The 22,736-nt window shown below is 43.0% G+C and overlaps 1 non-coding gene across 1 annotated transcript; it reads right to left on the bottom strand.

Annotated features, from left to right (window-relative positions):
* Window positions 1–15,390: 15,390 nt before the first annotated feature.
* Window positions 15,391–15,587, bottom strand: LOC115071505. Its single transcript, XR_003850587.1, has one exon. It is a non-coding gene; the product is annotated as a U2 spliceosomal RNA (small nuclear RNA).
* Window positions 15,588–22,736: the final 7,149 nt, after the last annotated feature.

Below are 22,736 nucleotides of genomic sequence, written 5' to 3'. Positions count from 1 at the left end.
ATTCTGACTCTCTTCCATAGACCATGACACACTTTGCACTGGACTACGAGTTATACAGGGCTAGCTAGGTTACCTAAGCAGCTGTGATTTTCCAACTTTTCCATGAAATGAAATCTTAATATCAATTAAAATAGACTAGGAGTGTTAAGGAGACGGTTCAGTGGATAATGCACTAGCCGTACAAGCACGAGGACCAGAGTTTAGATCCTCTGATCAGGTAAACGTGGGGTGGGCACGGCGCCCCACCTGTACTTCAGTGTCTGGAAGGCAGAGATGGGATCCCCAGAGCAAGCTGGCCAATTAGACTGGCTGAATCGGTGAGCTCTGGTTTCAACTGAGAGAGAAGTAAGGTGGAAAGCAATCAAGGAAGGCTCCCAATGCCAGCCTTGGGCTTCCACATTCATGTGCAAACACGTGTACATGTGCATATGTATGCATATATACATGCACATTAAAAACACAGACACATGCAAAACACAAAGGAAGAACAGGCTGCGGGAAGCTGTTGTGGTTGCTGTGCGGGGCTGCACGCTCAGCCTCTTCTTCAAGTTGAGCCTTGAGACAGCAACGTAGAAATGTGTGTTCCTGGACACTACCAGCTGTGTGTCACCAGAGAACCATGGATGTAAAAACTGTGTGCATTTACACATGGCATCACATGCACTCATGCTTTTTCTGGTGGTGCTGGGGATCAAACCCCGGGCCTTGCACATACTAGGAATGCACTCTACCACTAAGTTCTATTTTCAACCCAGTGTCTTTGTTGCTGTTTGAGACAGGGTCTCCCTGCAGCCTGGGATGGCCCAGAACTCACTTTGCAGCTCAAGCTGGCTTCAAACTCATGGCAATCCTGCTTCAGCCTCCTGAGTGCTGGGATTATAAACCTCTGTGCCAGTTGCTAATCCATTTCTAACTCTAAATATCTAAAGAGTCTATGATAGTGTTTCATAAACTCTCTCTAGAAGTCCATCTTAGAAACTGGGGTCACATGTGCCTAGGAAACACAGCATGTGTTTAGAAGTGGCTGGCTTCCCTGAAAGGCAAATTCAGGTTTACCTACATTCTACTGAAATGGGACAGTGGAGGTATAGGCCCTAACAAGTCTTTATCAAACTCTCACCATGTTGCAAAAACAAGCAAGGGCCTTTCTTTCACACTGCCCTTCCTCCAAATTTGCTTCAATCATGCCCAACATTCATTTAATGGAGATGAAAATTCACAACTAGTGACCAAAGACGGTGGTCTTGATATATAAAAATAAAAAGATTTTATATATCTTGATATATAAAAATAAAAAGGCTGCTGGATAAATGTGATAAATCAAGTATTATAAAATGTTACAGAATTTAAATGGTAGGTCATGATATTCAATGGAAAATTATTTTTTCCAACATTTTTACATGCTTGAAATTTTTCCCTAATAAAATGTTGGAAAGAAATAAATTTCAGGATGGTTTACCAGTTGAGAAAGCCCATCAACTCTGTCCATGGGAGCAAGGCAGGCACTGAGACAGAGGAGGGACAAACCCTGCCAGTCCCCTCATCGCACAAAGGACAAAGAAACCACGTGGAGGTATTTTCCTCACACAGCTGCATAGTAGATAGAATTCTGCTAGTCATGTTGTGGGATATTTTTTTGAAAACATGTTGCGTCAACCTCAATCCCCTACACATGAGGGCAGGAGATAAATGCAAGGGTGCCCTGCGGAAGGAAGTGAGCTTCCTCTGGAGGGAGCCCAGTGTGCTGAGCCAAGTTCCAGGGTGGGAGAGGAACCTCCTCCTCACTGCAGTTCAACTAAATCCAACTAGTCCCCAATACAGAATTCCCAAGCCTCTTGTTTACTAGCTTGTAATCTGGTGAAACAGAAATAAGAGAAAAATTAAGAACTGGGTGCTGCCTCACATACGCAGACATCGGTGAACATCTTCACAGCACTGTGGTCTGAATGCTTTCCTCACCTCCGATCCCTAATGCAACAGCACTGAGAGGTGGGGTTTGGCCATGAGGACTCAGCCCTCAAGAATGGACTAATGCTATAAAAGGGGTTGTGAGAGGGGTCTACTCTCCCTCCAGCTTTTCTGCCTTGTGAGGACAGTGTCTTCTCAGGACAAAGTATTCAAGATGCCATCTGGGAAGCAGGGAAGCGGGCTCTAACACAGTCTTGACCTTGAACTTCCCAGCCTCCAGAATTCTTGGAGCATAATTTTCTGTTCTTTATAAAGTACCTAGTCTCCAGGACTCTGTTATAGCAGCCAAATGGATAAGTACTCACAGAAAAAGTTACAGTGGGGTTTGTTTAAAACATTTACTAAAACAAATAGAGATGCTTCTTAGAAATCAGAATAGAGAATAACCTGGAAGGACAAACAGATTTAATAAGTACAGCATCAAGTAAGCATAAAATATCATGAGAAAGAACATTGACCATTAAGTCCAGAGAGGATAAAGTGTGGGTCGGATAGGAGCCTTTAGCATTGAAGACTCTGGGCTCCCTCCTATCCCTACTTCTCTTTCATCCCTTTGTCCATCATTTGAACAGATAAACATACCACCTCAACTATAAAAGTCTGCTCAGTTAACAGATAAACACACCACCTCAACTACAAACGTCTGCTCAGTTAACAGATAAACACACCGCCTCAACTACAAAAGTCTGCTCAAAGGTGCCCGTAGCAGAACATAGAGTGGGAACAGTGTTGTCTCTGGGAAATGTTGCCATGGATACTGTATCTTAATTTGTTTATTTTTTGAGAATTCATACATGAGTACTGTATTTACATCATTTCTACCCCTTCTCTTGCACCTTATCAAAGAAGCATCTTTATGTCACTGATGAAGATGATTACAGAAAGACAGGTCACATGCTGAGAGGAAGTGCCAGTGGGGTGCCCAACCCCAGCTGATACATCTCAAGTGCAACCCTGACAGCTAAGCCTGGTGGTAAGAGCCAGGGGCCAGAAGGTCTGCTGCTGGTCTACTTGTTCTGTGGCCTCTGAAAGAAAAGGTCCATTCTCCTACATAGCCTCTTCCAATGGTATCTATACTTGGGAAATATTTCCTCTACCAAGGGCTAAATTTTCACAAAGTTCCTGGTTAGCAGATAACTTCATGCTAGATATTCAATACATATTACCAGCCACAACCAACCTGTCCAATAGAAATTCTAGAACGCCTTACAGATAAGGTAAATGAGTAGCAGACATTAATTTTACCAAATCTGTTCCACTAACAACTAATTTAAGTACTAGTAAAACAAATAGTGGCTGATTCAAAGCTGTAAAAGTAAATGCTCCAGACACTGGAAAACGCAGAGTGCCACCACACATCTGCTGCTAGGCGTACAATCCACCATCCCAAACACACAACCTTCTGAGAAAAGGGAGGCGTACACAGTGTTCTTTATTTTGACCTATGTTGTTCACATCCTATTTTGTCTGTCTCACATCACTTCCTTTTCTTCTTCCCTGACTCCAAATGACCATAAAAATCACTAGCATAAGCTGGCAATGTGGTTCAGTGGTAGAGAGCTTGCCTAGCATACTTAAGATGCTGGGTTTGGGCTCCATCGTTACAAAGAAGGAAAAAACCCACTAATCTTAATACAAAACAAGTTATGAAGAATATTTGCAATTTAGGACAGGCAAGATGGCTCAGTGGGTAAAGATGCTGCTACCAAGCCTGACTCAGGTTGATCCTAGTAAGATCCTAGGGACCCTGTGAGGGGAGAGAACAGACTCCCTCAAACTGTCCTCTGACCTCCACATGTATACCACAGCACATGCACAACCCCACACAAATAAATAAATATAATTCAAAAATCCATAATTCATACCACAAGGAGTTACTCCTTCTAATATATAAAGAGCCTAAAGAATTCAAGAAGTAGAAACAACCTGACAGGAAATGGGCAGAGCACAGAGCTGAAGAAAAATAAAAACATCAATTGAACATATGAAAGTTACTTTATTTCTTACATGTAAGACATTAACTTTATAAATTTTGTCAGATTTCCCTCCATTAGGAGTTTTACCCTTTAAACATCTACTAGTCATACATATACACATATATGTATATTTATGAATGAATGAATGAAATGGTTCTCCACAGCTTCACAAAACAGAATAAATCGCCCAATTTTTATATTTCTGCTAATCTAATAGGTGAGAATGCTACATTAATACAATTTTAGGTATTTTAAAATATTCAATTACTCTTTCTATAGTTTGGATTTTAAATCTATTTTTATTTTATGTGCATGAGTGTTTTACCTGCATGTATGTGCACCATGTGAATGCAATGCCCACAGAGCCCAGAAAAGGGTACTGGACCCCCTAGAATTGGAGTTACAGACAGTTCTTAACCACCATGTGGATGCTGGGAACCAAACCCGGATTCTCTGTAAGAGCAGTCAGTGCTCTTAACCACTGAGCTATCTGTCCATCCCCTATACTTTGGATCTTAAATATCACTTTACTTAAGGCTCATGTGTTGGACTTGGTCCCAGCCAATGGCACAAACAGGAGGTGGCAGAACTTTTGAGAGGTTGGGCCTAGTGGGAATTCTTCAGGTCACTTGGGGATGTGCCCTTGAAGGAGACCATGGTACTCTGGCCTCATTCTCTTCTCTTTCATCTGTAAGCCTTAAGATGAGTAGTTCTGCCTCACCTCATACTCCTACCATGAGTGTGTCTTACAAAGGTACCAATCAGTCATGGGTTGGTACCTCCAAAACTGTGACTCAAGATGTCTTCTCTAGGTCAATTTTCTAGAGCAAGCTAATGCACATTTTGACCTAGTGCTTTCATTTAGGATATCCGCTCCCCCAAAACACCTGTTGGAATGTTCATTTACTGCAGCCTTGTGTGCAGTGTCAAAAGACCAAAGACAAGCAAATAAACCAAGGCGCATCAGCGCCAGGGAACGTGACGCAGCACAATAACAAGCATCCATGAGCTGACATGGCATAAACAGTCAAGTGTGAAGAGCGAACGATACAGGGCTTACAGTACGCTACCTTGTTCACATGTAGAAAAATATATGTGTTGTATTTCCATAATGAAGCTCTAGATAACAAAATAATTGCCCTGCCTTTCTAGGCAGAAAAAGAAAATGAATAGATAAGAACAGAGACTTCTCAGTTGTATTTCTTTTCTCATTTTAATTTTAACTGTGTACATACATCACTGATCTGAGAATTCTAAATGGAAACGGGAAGCATAACTTAACAGAAGAGAAAATAGGAATGATCTTAATAAAGTGCATAGCTGACAGAAAAAGTATATCCATCAGAAAGCAGTTGGTTCCCCATAGCATTCATGCTGCTGTGGCACCTGTTATTCTGCCAGGCCAGTCTCACATGGGCTACAGCTGGCTGTGGATGGCTGTTCTCCCCCAGCAGCTTGGTTGCATCTTCCAGGACTATGAGAGCTAGCCAGCAAGGGGGAAGCTTCCAGGTCAGTGCCAGCTTGATTTCTCCAAGTCCTCTGACCAATATGTGTGGTATTCTCAGCAACAGAGTCTTACCACCAAGTTGTGGTGGGCAACCAAGAGCAACAGCAATAGCTTGTATTGTTGGCGGCAGGGAGGGGTCCTGTGGAATTCCTCTCTGCAACCAACAACTGGAGGGGAGGTATCTCGGACCTGGCACTGGGCTTTTCACTTGGCAGCCAATGGCTTCTGGGAGGAGTATCAATCCCCACATAGGGTAACACAACTCAAACTCTTTCTGATTAGATTTAGGGCCAGCTCCACAGGGGAAACTCGTGCCTGGTACTGGAAATATGATCAAGAACCTGTGGCTGGAGAGCTCACAGACCCTAGGGGTGAACCTACTACTATTTTGCTAAATGGACATGGTATCAAACTGCTTTCCAAATATGTGTCTTTATACCCGTAGTTTAGCATAGTTCTAAGTCCTCATCACACCCTCTCTTCCGGAGGCTCACAGAACACAGTGGAAAAGGCTGCAGACTGATAGTAAGAACAGAGAGTGGGAGGACTGTCTGGATATGACAGGACCACTGCACCCATGAGCTCACAGCAGCTGTGGTTGCCTGCACAAAATCAAGCCAGTCAACACTCCAGCATGGCTGGGGGAGAAGCCCGCCAGCACTCATGCCCATTTGAGGAGATAGTGACAGTGGATGGCTGCTAGGGGAGGAAGGATCCATTTCCTTGAGAGGCACCCTCCAGTAGATGGCCCACACCCATGCACATATGGGCAGCACTAATTGGACTCAGTGAGTCACTATAGAAAAAAAGGAAAGAGAGGCTGGAGAGATGACTCAGTGGTTAAGAGCACTGGCTGCTCTTGCAGAGGACCTGGGTTCAAATCCCAGCACCCACATGGCAGCTAACAAGCATCTGTAACTCCAGTTCCAGGGGATCCAACACCCTCTTCTGTCCTCTGAGGGCACTGCATAAGATGGGTGCACTTACATACATTCAAGCAACACAGATACATAACATAAAAAATTTTGAAAAATTTAAAAAAATTTAAATTAAACAAAAAAAGAAAAAACAGGACACAAAGTTGAGAGAGGGTCATGGGGTGGGGGGGGTCTGGGAGGAATTGAGGGAGTGGGGATGGGTGAAGATAATCATTATATGCATGTATAAAATTCCCAAAGAATAAAAATGTTATATTAAAAAAGGAATCACTAAAAAAAAGATTACAAATTTAAAGCTTTATCTTGCAGCTCTACTTAGGATGTTCAAAAGCATACTGAAAATGTGAAAATCTGAGAGAATGTGTCCCTGGTTATAAAAGCACAGACTTGCCATGAGTTTAACATAAACGCTGGTGAAGAGGTCAACAGAGAAGTGGTTAAACTGCTCCTGGAGCTTTCATTTCCAGGATGTGTGATTTCTCTGTACTTAAATGTGCTGTATGTAAACACTGTTTTACAGCACAGGCAATATAATGAAGTTACACAATTTAAAAATTGATCCTCATCCCTGGCCAAAGGGCATAAATACTAATAGATGCTTTGTTGCTGTTGTGTTGTTTGGTTGAGACAGGGCTCATGGAGCCTATAGGCTGGCCCCAAACTCACTGGGCAGCTGATGATGACCCTGAATTATGATCCTCCTGCTTCTACCTCCTCAATGCTGGGATCAGAGGCCCAGGGCTTCATGTATGCTAGAAAAGTGCTCTACCAACTGAGCTACAGGCCCAGCCCCTGGTGGTTTTGAAGGTATCCTTTAAAGTGTTATGCATTCGATATATGCACATCGCCACCACTCACATAATTGCTCAAAAATACACAAAGAACCAGAAGCACAGTCTCCCACCACCTCTTTCCCTCCCTTTCTCCCCCTGACCCCAACTCCTCATGTAGCTTAGCCTAGCCTCAAAATGCAGCCAAGGTTGACCTAGAGCTTCTACTTCAGGGTGTGCTACTACACCTGTACAGTGGTGCTGGGGGTGGAGCCCACAGCAGCTCCACTCATATCAGCATATCTGAGGTTGTTTTATTACCCCCCCTTTCAACCTCCACAGCAAAGCTTGATAAGAACCTAACTTCACCACCAAACTGAAAGAATTATATTGTTTTTCCTGCCTATAAAAGTCCATGCTTATTGTAGGAAAATGTGACACAGAAAAGTCAAAAGACAAACAGCAGTCAAATCCCCAACCCCAGAGACAACTGCAGAACAGTTTAGTGAGTGAGCCAAGCAGTGAGCTCGGAGCCCCACTCTGAACACTGGGAAACCTGGCTTATTTCCTAACCTCTTCTCTCAAATTCCTCAGGAATAAGGTAAGTACAAATAGCATGTGTCTCATGACATGAATGAGAAGAGAAGCAACAGACAAAGGCACAGAGGATCGGGACTGGCTCAGAGGGTCAGCAAGTGCGAGCTATCACGACCTTTGATTCTTAAAGTGTGCTAAGGGACTGGAGAGATGGCTCAGTGGTTTAGAGCACTGACTGCTCTTGCAGAGGACCTGGGTTTGATTCCCAGCACCCACCTGGTGGTGACAAACCATCCTTAACTCCAGTTCCAGGGGAATCTGAAGCCCTCTTCTGACCTCCGTGGGTGCGCTCACATACATGCAGGCAATACGCTCATACCCATAAAATAAGTAATAAATAAAAGACTTTTTTTTAAGTGTGCTAAAACCACAGCATATATAATTACTTAGTCCTTTCAGACCTCCAAGGGATTCTGGAATTAGCCTCTGGATTCAATGCAAAGCAATCCTATCTGCTATGGTTTCCCACTAACAGTGTTTCTAGTCTGTTTCTGTGCTGGGTCTCAAGGAAACCACACCTCCATCCTTAGTGGGTCAGCCAGATCTGCCCAAGAGTGCTATGTGGCCTGCAGGGCCTCTGGCTGCTTCTGATGGTCTTGAGGGCAAACTCCTAACTTCAGCTTAGAGTACCAGCTACCCCAGACCCAACCACAGTGGGCAGTGATGGCTCCTGGGAATGCAGGCCCGATTCAGTTAAAGGGGAAACCAGCCGTCAATACACCCTTCATGGAGTGATGCAAGTTCACTGTAACTCAGCAACCATTCTCTCAAGAACCAAAATAAAATGTTTTGTTTGTCTATGTGTGTATGAGTGCATGTGTGTGTGCGTATGCATGAAATATGTTAAGCTAAGGTCATCTCATTCTATCCATATTTGGAAGATGTAATAGATCTACCAAGAAAAGGAAAAACAAACCAGGATATAATCAAACATCACTATTACCACCACCACCAGTACCACCCCCCAACATAAAAGTTGAAGAGGCACAAAAATGAGAAATCAATACAATCTTAAAAATAAAGGCAAACTAGGAAAACATTTCTGGCATCCCTGGGCATCCCACTTAGCGCACAAACCCACATTCAGATATACACATAATTAAAAAATAAAATAAATTTAAAAAATAAACGTAAAACAGCTTAATGTATGAGAACAATGAAACAAAAGGAAACCAATTTTAAAAAACTGACAAAAAAAAACAATTACCTTGTAAAAAGGATGCGCGCGCGTGTGCGCGCGCGCGCACACACACACACACACTCACTCTTATTAGCAACAAAAATAAAATACAAAGCAGCACAGATAAATACACCGTGCTGCTGAGAACAAGGCACACAGTCTAGATCCATCTGTAAACAAACTGCAATTCACACTCCCATGGAGGCTTTGCTTTTAGAGAAATAATAAATGACTTTGTACATACACGCCCTCTTCACTTGAAAGTAGCACCGAAACAAAGCATGATTTGAGAACACAGAAAGAAAAACTATTTTTAGCACTTTAAGGCCCCAAAGAATATTCAATGGCCTGGGACCATGTTAAATATTTTAAACAGTTTCATCCAGCTTTTTGATACAAGCTCAGTGTAGCTTCCAAACTGGCACCAGTATCTTAAAATATTTGCTTTCCCTACATGGCTCCCTCCAGATTAGGCCATGCTGCAGAATAAGTTCCTACTTTAGCTGTTAGTCCCTTGTCTTAGGCTAATGATAACTGGCAAGTACTATTCAGCCTTTTCCTACACTATTTTTCCCCGAGTACTTAAGGAAAAAAAGTCTTATCTCATAAGAGCTAAAAAAATTAAAATAAAATTGCCCTTAAAAAGGCATCTATCAAAATCTGTGTTTCCAGTGTTTTAAGCTCCTCACATAGACGGAAATTTCCCCTAAACCCTGAGTTCTCAAACCACACACAGACTCTCCCAGGGTCCTCTTGTGTAATGGGGAAGGGCAGGAAAAGTGGACCAGGCCACAGTGCAGTTTTTGCTGATGTTTAACTGAAACGCTGAATGTGAACCCATGCAAAAATAAACTTGTGCTCTGGAACTTCAATGCCATTTTCCAAATGTAACCGGAATCAGCAGGGCCTTCCAAGGAATAAAAATACTGACTGATAGGAACAGATTTAATAAAATAAAATGAAAAGAGAAAAACGAATATTCTAAATGAATAAGTGAGAGCTACAACCTGGCCAGAGCAGCAGCCCAGCAACTTCCGCAGCATCTTGACAGTTGCCAGGAGAGGAACCTGAGCAGGAGATGGGAGACCAGAACAGGGGGCGAGGCGGATAAAATCTGCAGTGCATACAGAGCTCCAGAAACCTGTCTCTGTGAGTCTGCTGACGACACTAAACTACGCACCCAGATAAAGCCCTAGAAGACCCAGTAAACAAGTATAGTCCGGGCTATTTGTGATGAAAACATCCTCAAGATGTCAGGCAGAGCCAGGAGACATCACAGCTCCAACTAGTCAGTGAGAGAAACGTGAGCGAACACAGGGGATGCTCTCAGGGAAGATACACCGGTGGGAAGGGGAGGCTTGGCAAGGACTAAATGAGTATTAAAATAAGGCCATTTGGATGCTCCTCCCCCCAAAACTCAGAAATGAGCTCTGAATCAAACTGGTTAAACTTTAACACCTTTTAAAGGAAGAAAACAAAACTGAGATGCACAGCATACCAATACCATGTCTAGAACCCAACAAAAACTAATAGAAAAGCTGAGAATTTTAGTTTAAAGTGATCACTTCCCGAACAAAAGCATCATTCAACAGATACAGACCAAGAAATGAAAGAGTTAATGGTACTGACCTAGAAGAACACAAGATCATGTAAGAGAGGGGAAAATGGGTGATGGAAACAAACAAATGGGATTAAAGTCCAATCCTCATGGAAAAATGTGCTGGACACACTTCACAGGTAACCAGACACTCGAGAATGAGTGATCCCAGAACTGGAGGACAGCACAGACTCCTCAGCAGAAAGGAGAGGCTGAGACGACAAGCTGAGCCTTGATGACCTGGGACGCAACATCCTGTAGCCAAATGGGAATCTGAGAATGACAGGGACGGGCAGCAGGGGAAGAGACATCTGTGAGAGCATCTTCCAACGCTGAGGGACGTGCGCAATCCACAGGTGCTAGAAGCTGAGAAAGCCCACAGAGAAAACACAATTACACAGCAAGTTTATTTAAATGATAAAATACCAGTGAAGAGTGAGATCTTAAAGTATGCAGGGGAGAAACTCAGATCAGTTGGATACAGAGGAATGAAAGATTAAATGACGGGGGCTGGAGAGGTGGCTCAGCAGTTAGGAACACTATCTGCACTTGCAGAGGACACAGGTTCGGTTCTCAGAACCCACATGGCGGCTAACAACTGCATATAACTCCAGTTCCAGGGGATTCAACACCGTCTTCTGCCCTCCATGGGCATTGCATGACACAGGTGCACTTACATACATGCAGGCAATAATTCATACATATAAAAAAATAAAAATAAATATCAAAAAAGAAAGATGAAATGATTGCAGGCTTATTAAAAACAATACAGACAGGAGGTCATCTTTCAGGGAGGGTCTTTTTTGAGACAGGGTCTCCCTGTAGTCCTCAGCTGGCCCGGAATGCTGGAATTAAAGAAGTGTGTGCCACCCCACCCTTCATGGCCATCTTTAAATAGCAAAAACTATCAACCTGGAATCAAATACCAGAAAAATACCCTTCAAAAATGTTGGAGACTTTGTCTTTAAAAAGGGGAGGGGTGCTGGGGAGATGGCTCAGTTGGTAAAGTGCTTGCAAAGGACCTGATTTCAATCCCTAGAACCCATGTAAAACAGCAAGGCATGGCAAGTCAATTTGTAATCCCAGCACTGGGGAGGTTGGAGACAGATCCTGGTCAGCTATTTTAGCCTAATTGGTAAGCTCCAGGCCAGTGAGAGATCTTGTCTCAAAAGAGGTGGACCGAGCCTAACATACACAACATACACACACACACACACACACACACACACACACACATGAACATGTACATACACACAAAATTTCAAAAAGGGGAAATGTGCTGGGTGTGGTGGCGCACGTCTTTAATCCCAGCACTTGGGAGGCAGAGGCAGGTGGATCTCTGTGAGTTCAAGGCCAGCCTGGTCTACATAGTGAGTTTCAGGACAGCTGGGGCTACAGGGAGACCCTGTCTCAAAAAGACCAAAGGAAAAAAAAAAAAAAAAAAAAAAAAAAGACTAAAATAAGGGAAATGTGATTATCGACCATGGTATACATGATCGTTGTAATTGCTGACATTCCTTTTAGAAGCTGTGAAATGTTAAAACTGTGCTTATGTAGACACAATCTTCTGTCTCCATACAGAGACACCAAATTCTTTAATAAAGTCTATTTATACTAAAATAAAAAATAAAAATAAATAAAAAGTAAAATAAAAAGGGAGAAAATCGCAAAAATGCAATAAAAGATAATGAGAGAAAATCATAAAAACAAAACAAAAAGTGTTGGTGACTGGAGGTTAGGGAGGGCAAGGGAGAAAGGAGACAGGGAAGCTGGGTAAAAGCACCAGGGGCACAGTCAGAAGATGGAGTTCACAGTATCTGTTGAATAAAGAGCTTCTAGAAGACAGGAATTTTAAGATCTCCAACACAAACAAATGATGAAGTTTAAAGAGATGGAAATGTTAATCATTCCCATTTTATCACTCCACGTTCCATAACTGTACCAGAGTATTATGCTGCACCACAGAAGGATGTGTCAGCAGATGTGAAATAAAGACATTTTCAGGCCAACGAAAGCCGAGAAGCTGTCATCAGCAAACTGACAACTACATGTTACAGGAAACTCTCCCGTAGCCAAGTGACAACAGATTAAAACTGAATCTATGCAAAAGGAGTGGTTTCAAGATTAATAAATATGTGAGTCACATTAAAAAAATCTCATTGTCAATTTCCGTAAAATATAACTGACTTTTAAAATAGAATAACAACATACTATGATGTTTATAATACTAAGAAATAAGATATACAACGAAACTAGCACGACAGACAGATGGAGGAGACGGAGTACACCACCAGAGAATTCCCGAATGGGAAGCACCACAACATGATCTGAAGATGGATTATGTCTAGATACGGATGCACGCTGTGAACCAAAGAGCCATCATGGGAGCAAAGGAAAGCAGGGAGAAGGGAGGGGCGAGGGAGGAGGGAGACGGGGAAACAAAAAAGCACACATAGCTATAAGGCAAAAGAAAAAAGAATTCTGAACAAAACTTAAAAGAAGTCAGGAAAAGAGGAAAGTGGAGAAAGTAATGAACGAGAGAAAAAGAAAATACCAAGACGACACTAACCCAAATGAAGCAGTCGTTACTCTCTGTAAACAGTTTACACTCTCCCAAGGGCAGAGAAAGAACCACCCAGAAGGGCACACAACCTTGGTGGGAAAGTACGGTGAGACCTGGGTCCTTGAGCAGATTATTCAGATGGGTACCACTGAGTAGTGGTGGCATGTGCCGGGAAGCCCAGCACTGGGGAGGTGGAGACGGTGGGTCCTGGGGCTGCTAGCCAGTCTGTCCTGCTGAAGTGGTACCTGCAGGTTCTGGGAGAGACCCTGTCTCAAAAACAAGGTGGAAAGCAAGAGCTGGATATCTGACCTTTGGCTTCCACACACAAGGGTGAGCATCCCTAAATATACATGTGCACATACATGCACAAAACACCTACCCCAAAGAAGACAAGAATGTGCATGTTTGAGTATAGATGTATTTTATTTTAGAAACGTCCGTAAGGATGCATACAAAATACTTAATACCCTGATGGCAGCCAAGGAGGGTAAAGACTTTTTTAAGCTTTTACTCCAGATATTTCACATACTTGGTTCTTTTCCCTTACTGTAATATGTTTGGATAATTTAAAAGAAGTTTATTCACTCAAAAGAGAAAATAACAGACAGGTCTGGTAGTACAGGCTATAACCCCAGCCTCAGAGGCTGAGAAAGACCAGAGCTGAGCTACACATGTAGAGCAAGACTGTCTCAAAAAGCCTAAATCAGTAAGAATGACAAAAATAACCACCTTAGATGCTAGATACTTTAAAAAGAGAGGATAAAATCTGCCAAAGAAACTCAAGCCGGGTACTAGCTCCTAAATAAAGCTTAGTATTTATTCAATGAAAATGTATTAACTACAAAATTAAAGTACCTAGGAACTATCATTTCTTAGTGACAATAGATTGATTATACATCTTATTTTTCTAAAACTTTTAAAAAAAACATTTATTTTTATTTTATGTGCATGAGTATTTTGCCTGCACGCATGTATGTGTACCATATGTGTGCAGTGTCTCCTGGAACTGGAGTTGCAGACAGTTGTGAGCCTCCATGTGGGTGCTGGGACCCGAACCAGGTCCTCTGCAAGAGCAGCAAGCACTCTTAACTGCGGAACAATCTCTCCAACCCCATTTTTCTAAATCTTAAAGAGAAATTATTTAATATCTAAATAGTATTATGGATTTATGATTATAGGTTAAATAATGAGGCTGATATATAAAAATGTAATAAAAATGTAAGTAGCACCATATTATAGAATACTATATGGTCTGGGGGCATACTTACAATACTTGCTCACCAAAAACTGAATGATTACAAACTCTAGGTTAGTAACGTACTAACCTAGAAAGGAGGAAAGAAATCACAGGTCAAGAAATTAGGGAAGGAAAAAAAAGGCCTGTGCAGCGGTGCAAGCTTTAGTATCAGCAGAGGTCAGCAGACCTCTGTGAGAGCTAGGTTAGCCTGGTCTACATAGTGAGTACCCAAGGCCAGCTGGGGCTACAGGGAGACCTGTCTCAAAACAACAAAAAGAAATTAGGGCAACATGTAGCAGAGTCAGAAAGATTGTGCATTTAGAACGAGAACCCAAGACACACAGTGCTTAATGTGTTGTAGTTCAGATATTTCCATCCAAATTTCTGAAAAAGACTGTGCTTTTAGAGTATGTGTAAAATTCAGACACTTCTTTAAAGAGCGGAAGTCAAGCAAAATGGGTTGGTAAAAATGTAAAACAGTACAGCCGCTAAGGGCAAAAAATGTTTTGCAAACATAGAAAACCATGATACAGTAGTTTCACCTGCAGGTATGTGTCCAAAAGGACTGAGAGCAGGGACTCGAACAAGGGCGTGTGTCCAACGTTCAAAGCACATTATTCACAACAGCCCAAAGTGGAGACATGGACAGATCACATGCTGCAGCACGGCTGATCCTTGAGACACTGTGCTACCTGAAACAATACACACAGGATGAGCAGTGTATAGTTCAACCTATGGGACTGATCTGAAGTACCCAGAACAGGTCAATTCACAGACAGAAAGTCAAACAGGATGTCAGGGCTTGAGAGAGAATAACAGTTATTATTTAATAATACCCAGACTGTATTGGAGATAATGAGAAAGTTCTGGAGGTAAGTGGTGGTAATGGTTACACGGCTCTGTGAAGGGGTCTAAATGCCAGAACTGGCTTGAGCTCAGTGGTTCCTCTCTGATCAAACGTCACTAAATGTACCTAATGCCACTTAACTGCACACTTAAACTAGATTAAAATGGTCATTTTTATGTTGCTATAAATCTTAACACTTTATCCCTCCCAAGGGGATGCACCGCTCCTGGTGGTATGACAATACCAGATCAATGCGTGGAATGGATGGCACGAACTCCTATTCCATCTCCTATCTCCAAAAATCCACTTACTATATTGTCCTCAGATAGAGGACCGAGGACTTACCAGATATGAAACGGTAAGAACAGCCATTACACTTGATCTTAGCCAAAAGGCTGAGAAGAATTGAATCTTACCAAAGATTATCCAAGTAAGTGAACTTGCACAACTCTGAGAGTGAAGGGCACCCTCATTTCATGTTCCTCCTCCTCTGGAATTGGTTGGGTACCACTGCACTGCCAGTTAGCATATGTCAGTAATTTCACAGATACTGGTGCCTAGTAGCACAGGCTCTCAAAAGAAGCCACCAGAAGCCTTAGGGAAAGGACAGTACTTAAAATAGTCTTTATACAGGATAAGGCAGAAGTGGTACGGGGGCAGAGCTGATGCTCAACTCTGCTTTAGGGCACTCCTGGCGGCTACACGCTCATGCACATGACCTTGGCACCAACTTCAAGAAAGCAAAGAAAGAAGCCTCAGCACACTATCCAACCTGCCTGGGTCTGACCTAGTTACAACAGGACAGCTCAGTCACCTATGCTTCTACTTCCTCCCAGGCTGTAAACTCAGATCCCTCCTTCCCACTAACGTTTAAGTCCCTGTTATCACATCTCTAAAAGGAAAGTGAACACGGACACCTTCAACCCCATCTATTCTTCTGACCAATATCATCTCTGACTCTCAAAAAGTCAAATTTCAGGAAAAAAGATCCATATGCCCTGTGCCTACTCTCTCTTTAGTCAAGCTCTACCCAGACTTGTGGTCAAGGACACCTGCAACTGTCTTGCTACTACTAAGTCCAATGGTCCCTTGACCTCCTGAGCAGAGGACCCAATCTCCCCCTCTTCCTTTTCAGAGTACTCTCCCCAGCCCTCTATACACACATCCTCTTCTGGTTTTCTTGCTTCTTTTCTGCCTCCTCTCCCTCCTTGGTTATGGTAAACTGAAGCTCTCTGAAAAAGTTGTATCTATAGGAAAACTCCGGCAACCTGCTTGAAACAGGGTAGACCAGGGGCTGGCCTTGAACTCACAGAGATCCGCCTGCCTCTGCCTCCCAAGTGCTGGGACTATAGGCGTGTGCCACCCTTTTAGGGTCAATTACCTTAACTTCTTTATCAGACCCAACATTCCCATGACTAAGAGATAAACCTCTTCAAGGTTTCACTATGCTTTAAGAGTCTCCACCAACTTGAAGGCTCTGAACATCTGATGCCCACAGCAGAGATTCTCCAGCTTTGCCCTAGTCTGCTTATTGGATGTTCCCACAAGGTAATTGGAAAACTGTGACTTTCCTTTTTTCTATGACCAAAAATGTTCATGTAGTTTCTACACAGTGAAAGTGGAGAATGTCACTCAGGGTAACCTAAGTCCATGTTCCCAGGTCACAGCCATTCATATTTGGCTCAAAATAAACTATTTTCTGATTTCCTTTAAAATAGAGTTTTAATTTTAAATGAACAAACTTCAGGTTTCCTTTTGGAGATAGTCCTCACAGTAAATGTCCATGTTCTCCTGGGTCCTCTTCTGTGGCACATTCTCCCTAAGGACTTCACATGCCATCTGCACACTAGGAACCCGTCTATGTTCCAATTCAAGTCTTTTCTCTCAGCTTTCTTAGAAAGCTGCCAGTCAAAGGCTGTCCGTATGCACAGCCCCAGCCTAGCCTTTGGGAGCTGCTCTTCATCTTCTGCCCCCTCCTTTCGCCATCTGTAATACAGTTATCTTCTCTCCCTCTGCCCGGCATTGTAAATTATATGGAGAAATTGTACCTAAATTATTAAGTTAACGCTAAATAATCTTTCCTTAGATTCACTGATCCTTGGGAGTACTCCCAAACACGTCTCCTTCAGAGCACCCTAACACGGCTCCTTTTCTTTGGTTCTGTGCATCAACTAGCACAAAGCACGTAAACTGCTATGGTGTTTCATCTGCAGAAAGTACTGGTCCATGTCAAGAGAATATAGGCACTAGCCCCAGGTTGCTTGATTACATGGTTGACTGCATTCTGGCTAGAGGGAAAAGACAATCAGCACACACCCTAGATGAGGAAAACCCCTCAGTACAGGGCCTCACTGCAGTTTTCTCTCCCTTACAGACACAGTTTCAGCCCCTCTGTGCCTTAAGATAGAGCTTAGAGGATGAAGGGCCTTCAGTCTTCTCTGGACCAGCCCTCAAACAGAATTCATTTTCTTCCTACCAACTCCTGGCTCCTGAATTCCTAGTTTGTTTCTTCATTGATGTGACAAAATACTCTGACCACTACCAACTTAGGGAGGAAAGGGTTTATTTAGCTTACATATCCTGGGTCACAGTTCATCCAGGAGCCCAAGGTAGGAACTCAGGGTAGGAACCTGGAGGCAGGAGCTGGAGCACAGGTCATGGAGGAACACTGCTTATTGGCTTGAGTATTTTATCTGTATGCAAGTATGCGTACCACTTTCCTTTGACTGTCCCCACACACCTCGAGGCTATTTTGGACAACTTCTCTCATTCCTAGAGATGTCCAAGATCTATTCACTTCTGTCCATCACCTGTCTGAGTTCCACAGTCTAAATCATCACTCTTTTCAACCACCTCAAAAGCTTCCTCCAACTTCCCCACACTGGCTTCTTACTTCTCACTGACTTCACTGTTCTGACCCTGCAGCTAGAAGGATCTTTCTAGTGTGCAAACTGTGTGATTAAACCCTTCCTAAAGTGCTTCTTGAGATTCTTATAAGGGCCATCCTGGCACACAGCAGCTGTCAACACCTACTCATTCATTAAATAAACTAGGTCTGAACGCTAATAAACAACTTCTTAAGTAGACTGAACACTTTCTAGTCTATGCCTATTGTCTTAGTAGAATTAGCAACACCCTCTTCTGTTCTCAAAAGTTCCCCAATTTGGAAAAAAAAAATCTATGACCACTCTACCCTAAATATCCCTATGGCTGGAGAACTTACTATCCAGCTAGTTATACATTCCACACTTGCTGAGCTCTCTTCAGTTCCATAAACATGCCACACCTTCTGCCTCTGGGTCTCTGAACATGCCTTCCTTCTTTACCAGACTAACTCCTACTCATCTTTTAGGTTGAAGCTAGATTTCACATAGGAAGCATTCTGTGATCTGTTTCTCTTGGGCTTCCATTGAACACTATACTTTAATCACGAACATACACCTTACTGTTACTGCTTACATACATGTATGTATTCTCAAGAAGTTTTTCATCTTGTTCAGCACAGCAGGCACAAGAATATTTGGTGAGTAAATAATACATCCACCTGCCATAAAATAAAATGTCTACTACTTAGTAGGTGCTTAGATGGGTCAACCTAATAAAGTGCCACTTCCAAATAAATCTAATCTAGCTCAGTTTTCAAAATGCAGAAAGTACTTTTCTTAAAATGAAAAACTTCTTTTAGACTAGATTTATTGTCTCACATAAAAGAACCAAAAGCCAGACTTTAACAGGCAATCAGAAAACTCTTAAATTTATACATGGAACTTTATTTTGCAAAACGCCAATGCCTATTCCATAATCTCTTGTGTCTTTGAGTGTGTGTAGTATATGTGTGTGTGCACGTGTGGATGCCTGGAGAGGCCAGAAGTCAACATCAAGTGTCTTCCTGGGCTCTCCACATTATCTTTTGGTTTTTAATTTATTGGTTTTTTTTTTTTTTTTGAGACAGTGTCTCACTATGTAGCCCTGGTTGGCCTGGAACTCAGATCTGCCTGCCTCTGCCACCAGGGTGCTGAGATTAAAGGTGTGCACCACTACATCTTTTGAGACAGGGTCTCTTATGAACTTGGTATTCACTATTGGCTAGACTGGATGGCCAATCAGCACCAGATACCTGCTCATCTCTGTGTCATCCTGCCTCCAATGACAAGGTTACAGGTGGGCAGACCACATGTGACTTTTTAGATGATACCCCAGGATCTGAACTCAGGCCCTCATGGTCAAGCAGCATCAGGTGCTTTACTGACTGAGCCACCTCTCCAGCCTCCACCACCCCCACCCACATACATTTCTTTTTCTTTTCTGTTTGTGGTTTTTTGTTTTGTTTTGTTTTTTGAGACAGGATCTCCCTATAGCCCCAGCTGGCATGAAACTCTCTATGTAGACCAGGTTGGCCTCAGTTTCACAGACATCCACCTGCCTCTGCCTCCTGAGTGCTGGGACTAAAGGTATGTAGCCTCACACCTGACTCATATTTCTTAACACTTTCTGAACCTCTAACAAGGTCTAATGAAGACTTTTCTCCCAACAGACTTGGTTTTTCTGCTTATTAAAGACAACAGAGTCAATTTTAAAATTCTGTACTCTAACAGATGCTACATGGTTGCCTAAGTTGATGACCAGTGGCCAGATGGAAGGAGCTGATCTGCGTTCACTATCAACAGGAACAGTCAGCTGCTACGCCAGGCACTGTTCTAGGCAGAACTGTGGCAGAAAAGCAAACAAGGCCCCTTCCTTGCTTCAGAAGCATTTGCTTTCATAGAAGACAGCTAATCAATGCACCAGGTAATTCCAGGTTGTGGAAGTCTATTTAAAGACACTGATGGTGGAACAGAGCCAGGCCTGGAGGAGGGCTCTTAAAACAAAGTAGTTACGTGCCACTCGGGCTGAACCCTACAGATCAAAGAACAGAAGAGAGGCTGGACATGGCAGGAGGAACCACAGTGCAAAAGCCCAGACAAGGCTATGCAAAGCCAGTGTGAAAACACAGACCAGCAGCCAAACAACACAGGCATGCAGGGCTTCACTCTTCCTATGCAGAAGGACTGGCATTCAGAGAAAGGGTATTATACAACCTATGAGTAAAATACACTGAAAGCAAGCTGTAGGATTTAAGTACACTAAAGCAGTCTGATGAGGAAGGTATGATGTAGGTGTTCAGCCTCCTGGGCCCATGGAGCAGAGACTGCTCTTGGCCAGTTTATCTCTTGTCTCAGCCCTCTGCACCGCCTTTGCCCTGGAAGTTCAATAATTAAAATGCCATATGATTGAATTAAACTGATGTGTGGAGGGGGGAGACAACCTGTGGGAGTCAGTTCTTCTTCCACCAGGTAGGTTCATGGACTGAACTCAGGTCCTCAGGCTTGGTGGCAAGTGCCTTGCTGGGCCATCTCTCCCACCCCAGGCCTCAGCTTTTAAGAAGGAAAAGGGACAGGGTTAGACTAGATGACCCACAAGTCCCTTAAAGATTTTAAGTTAAATATTTTCTATTAAACTATTTAAGAACACTATTCTACTTAAGTGAAATGTATAGATTGTAATGATACCTCTACTTAAGGTCCCCTACCTGAATACACACATAACGGAGTTACAGGAAGAACACAGACATATGTTCTTACACAATGATTGTAAACTAGTCTTAACTACGGTTTATTTTTATCAGTACTTCTTTAGGGAAATTTCTCTTCTAGATTCATGTAGCTAACCTAACCCTCACCAGAACTACAGCTGGCTTTTAGTGTGTCACAACTGTAAGGTTAGGGACACTGTAAAGTAAGATTGCCAAAGAGAATTAAGTTAGTGCCAGTGAGGCGGCTCAGTGGATAAAGAAGCTTTCTGTCAAGCCTGATGACCTGAGTTTGATCCCTGGGACCCATATGATAAAAGGAGAGAACTAACTCCTCTGATCTCCACGTGTATATGGGCCTGTGTATCTGCTGCATGTGTGTGCATGTCCTCTTGTGTGCATGTCCTCCAAGGTCAGAAGAGGCTTTGGATCCCCTGGAGCTGCAGTTACAGGGAGTCATGAGCCACCTGACATGGGTGCTGAACATGGGTCCTCTGAAAAAGTGTCAAGCACTCGATTGCTAAGCCATTTCTCGAGCCCATAAACAAAAATTTTGAGAGGATTAAATCAGAAGAATAAAATACAATTTGAAAAGCTAATAGTTTTATGCAAAACTGGGAAAATGAATCACATCTCATCCTTCAAGCAAGCAAACCCACAGAGAGGAAAAGATTACGGAGTGTTCCTTACTTACAAACGTGGACAGGCTAGACAAGACCCTGGGCAGGGGGCCTTACTAGGCACCAACACAGCGGGATGTGCACCCCAATCAAATCTTTTCGCCTCCTGCACTCCATCCTTCCTACAAACTATGTCCTACAGAAGAAGGAAAACCCGAAGTATGTGAGGAAAGGTGAGGTGGACAAGCGTATGCCTGTCCTTTTTTAATTTTAATTTCAGAAGCTTCCTGATGGAGGTATTATTTGGTTTCATAGGAGGAACAAGAGCTCATTCCAGTCATTTACAAGAAACTCTTTAAGTACAATGAACAACAAATATAAGAAGTGGAATTTGAACCCATTTCTCACCTCACACCTTTGAGTTCAGTAACTGTGTCAAGCCTACACCAGGCTCCATAAGGATCACACTGGACAAATTTTTCCTCCATTCAAACAGCTCTAGTCTCGAAGTAATGCTAGAGGCTCCCTTATAAAGCAGTCATGTCATACCTCAAAAGCTACTATGCCCCTATTACCCCAGATGGAATTCAAATTCATTTCCCTGTAGTTTAAGATCCTCCACAGTTTAACCCTATCCTGAAAATCCAGTCCTATCTGCACTCCACAATGCCAAACCCCCTCCCAGATCTCCTCTCTCACCCAGTAATACACCACTAAGATAAACACTGTTAAGGGCTCACAACACTCACGTTCCTTCTTCACTGCACCCTACCCTCATTTTGTTAAGGTTCCTATCCCTCCTTCTAGTAAGTAACAGAGCCAGCCTCCTATCTAGCTCCAGGGAGAGATCTAGGATAAATTAGCCTAGGGAGAAATTATCAGGAGAGGCGGGATTTTTTTTTTTGTATTCTTTACTTTGTGGTGATCTGCACATTGCACATTTAGCAACGACACAACTGGATCTAGTGAAATTACAAATGAGGATACACAGCCCTAAGTGAGTAATCTGTTAGAAACCAGGAAAGCTGAGATTGCAATCCATGCCTACCTTACCGATGCAGGCAAAGCCTGGCCTTTCCCAGCTATCTTCAAAAAGTTACTCGCTGAGTAGCTAACTATGTCCTCGGAGCCTATGAAAACAAGCAGGAAGAGAAATTGCGAGGGATGGCTAACGAGAAAGACAACATTTACACTGTGATGTCCACAAGACTGAAGGACTGAGGAGGGTCTCGTGGGCAGGGACAGTGGTGCTACCCAGAGGTGACAAGCACTGAATGGAGCCTTGGTCTGATCTGCACCTTCCACATGGGTGTTTACTACGGCCCACAGTGTAGAAATGGGGGTGGGGACAGAGCCACATTTGCTGT

This window comes from Nannospalax galili, unplaced genomic scaffold, assembly GCF_000622305.1.
Source record: "Nannospalax galili isolate Female #2095 unplaced genomic scaffold, S.galili_v1.0 scaffold211, whole genome shotgun sequence".
In the NCBI taxonomy this organism is placed as follows: Eukaryota; Metazoa; Chordata; class Mammalia; order Rodentia; family Spalacidae; genus Nannospalax; species Nannospalax galili.
This window is presented reverse-complemented; position numbering and strand designations above follow the sequence as displayed.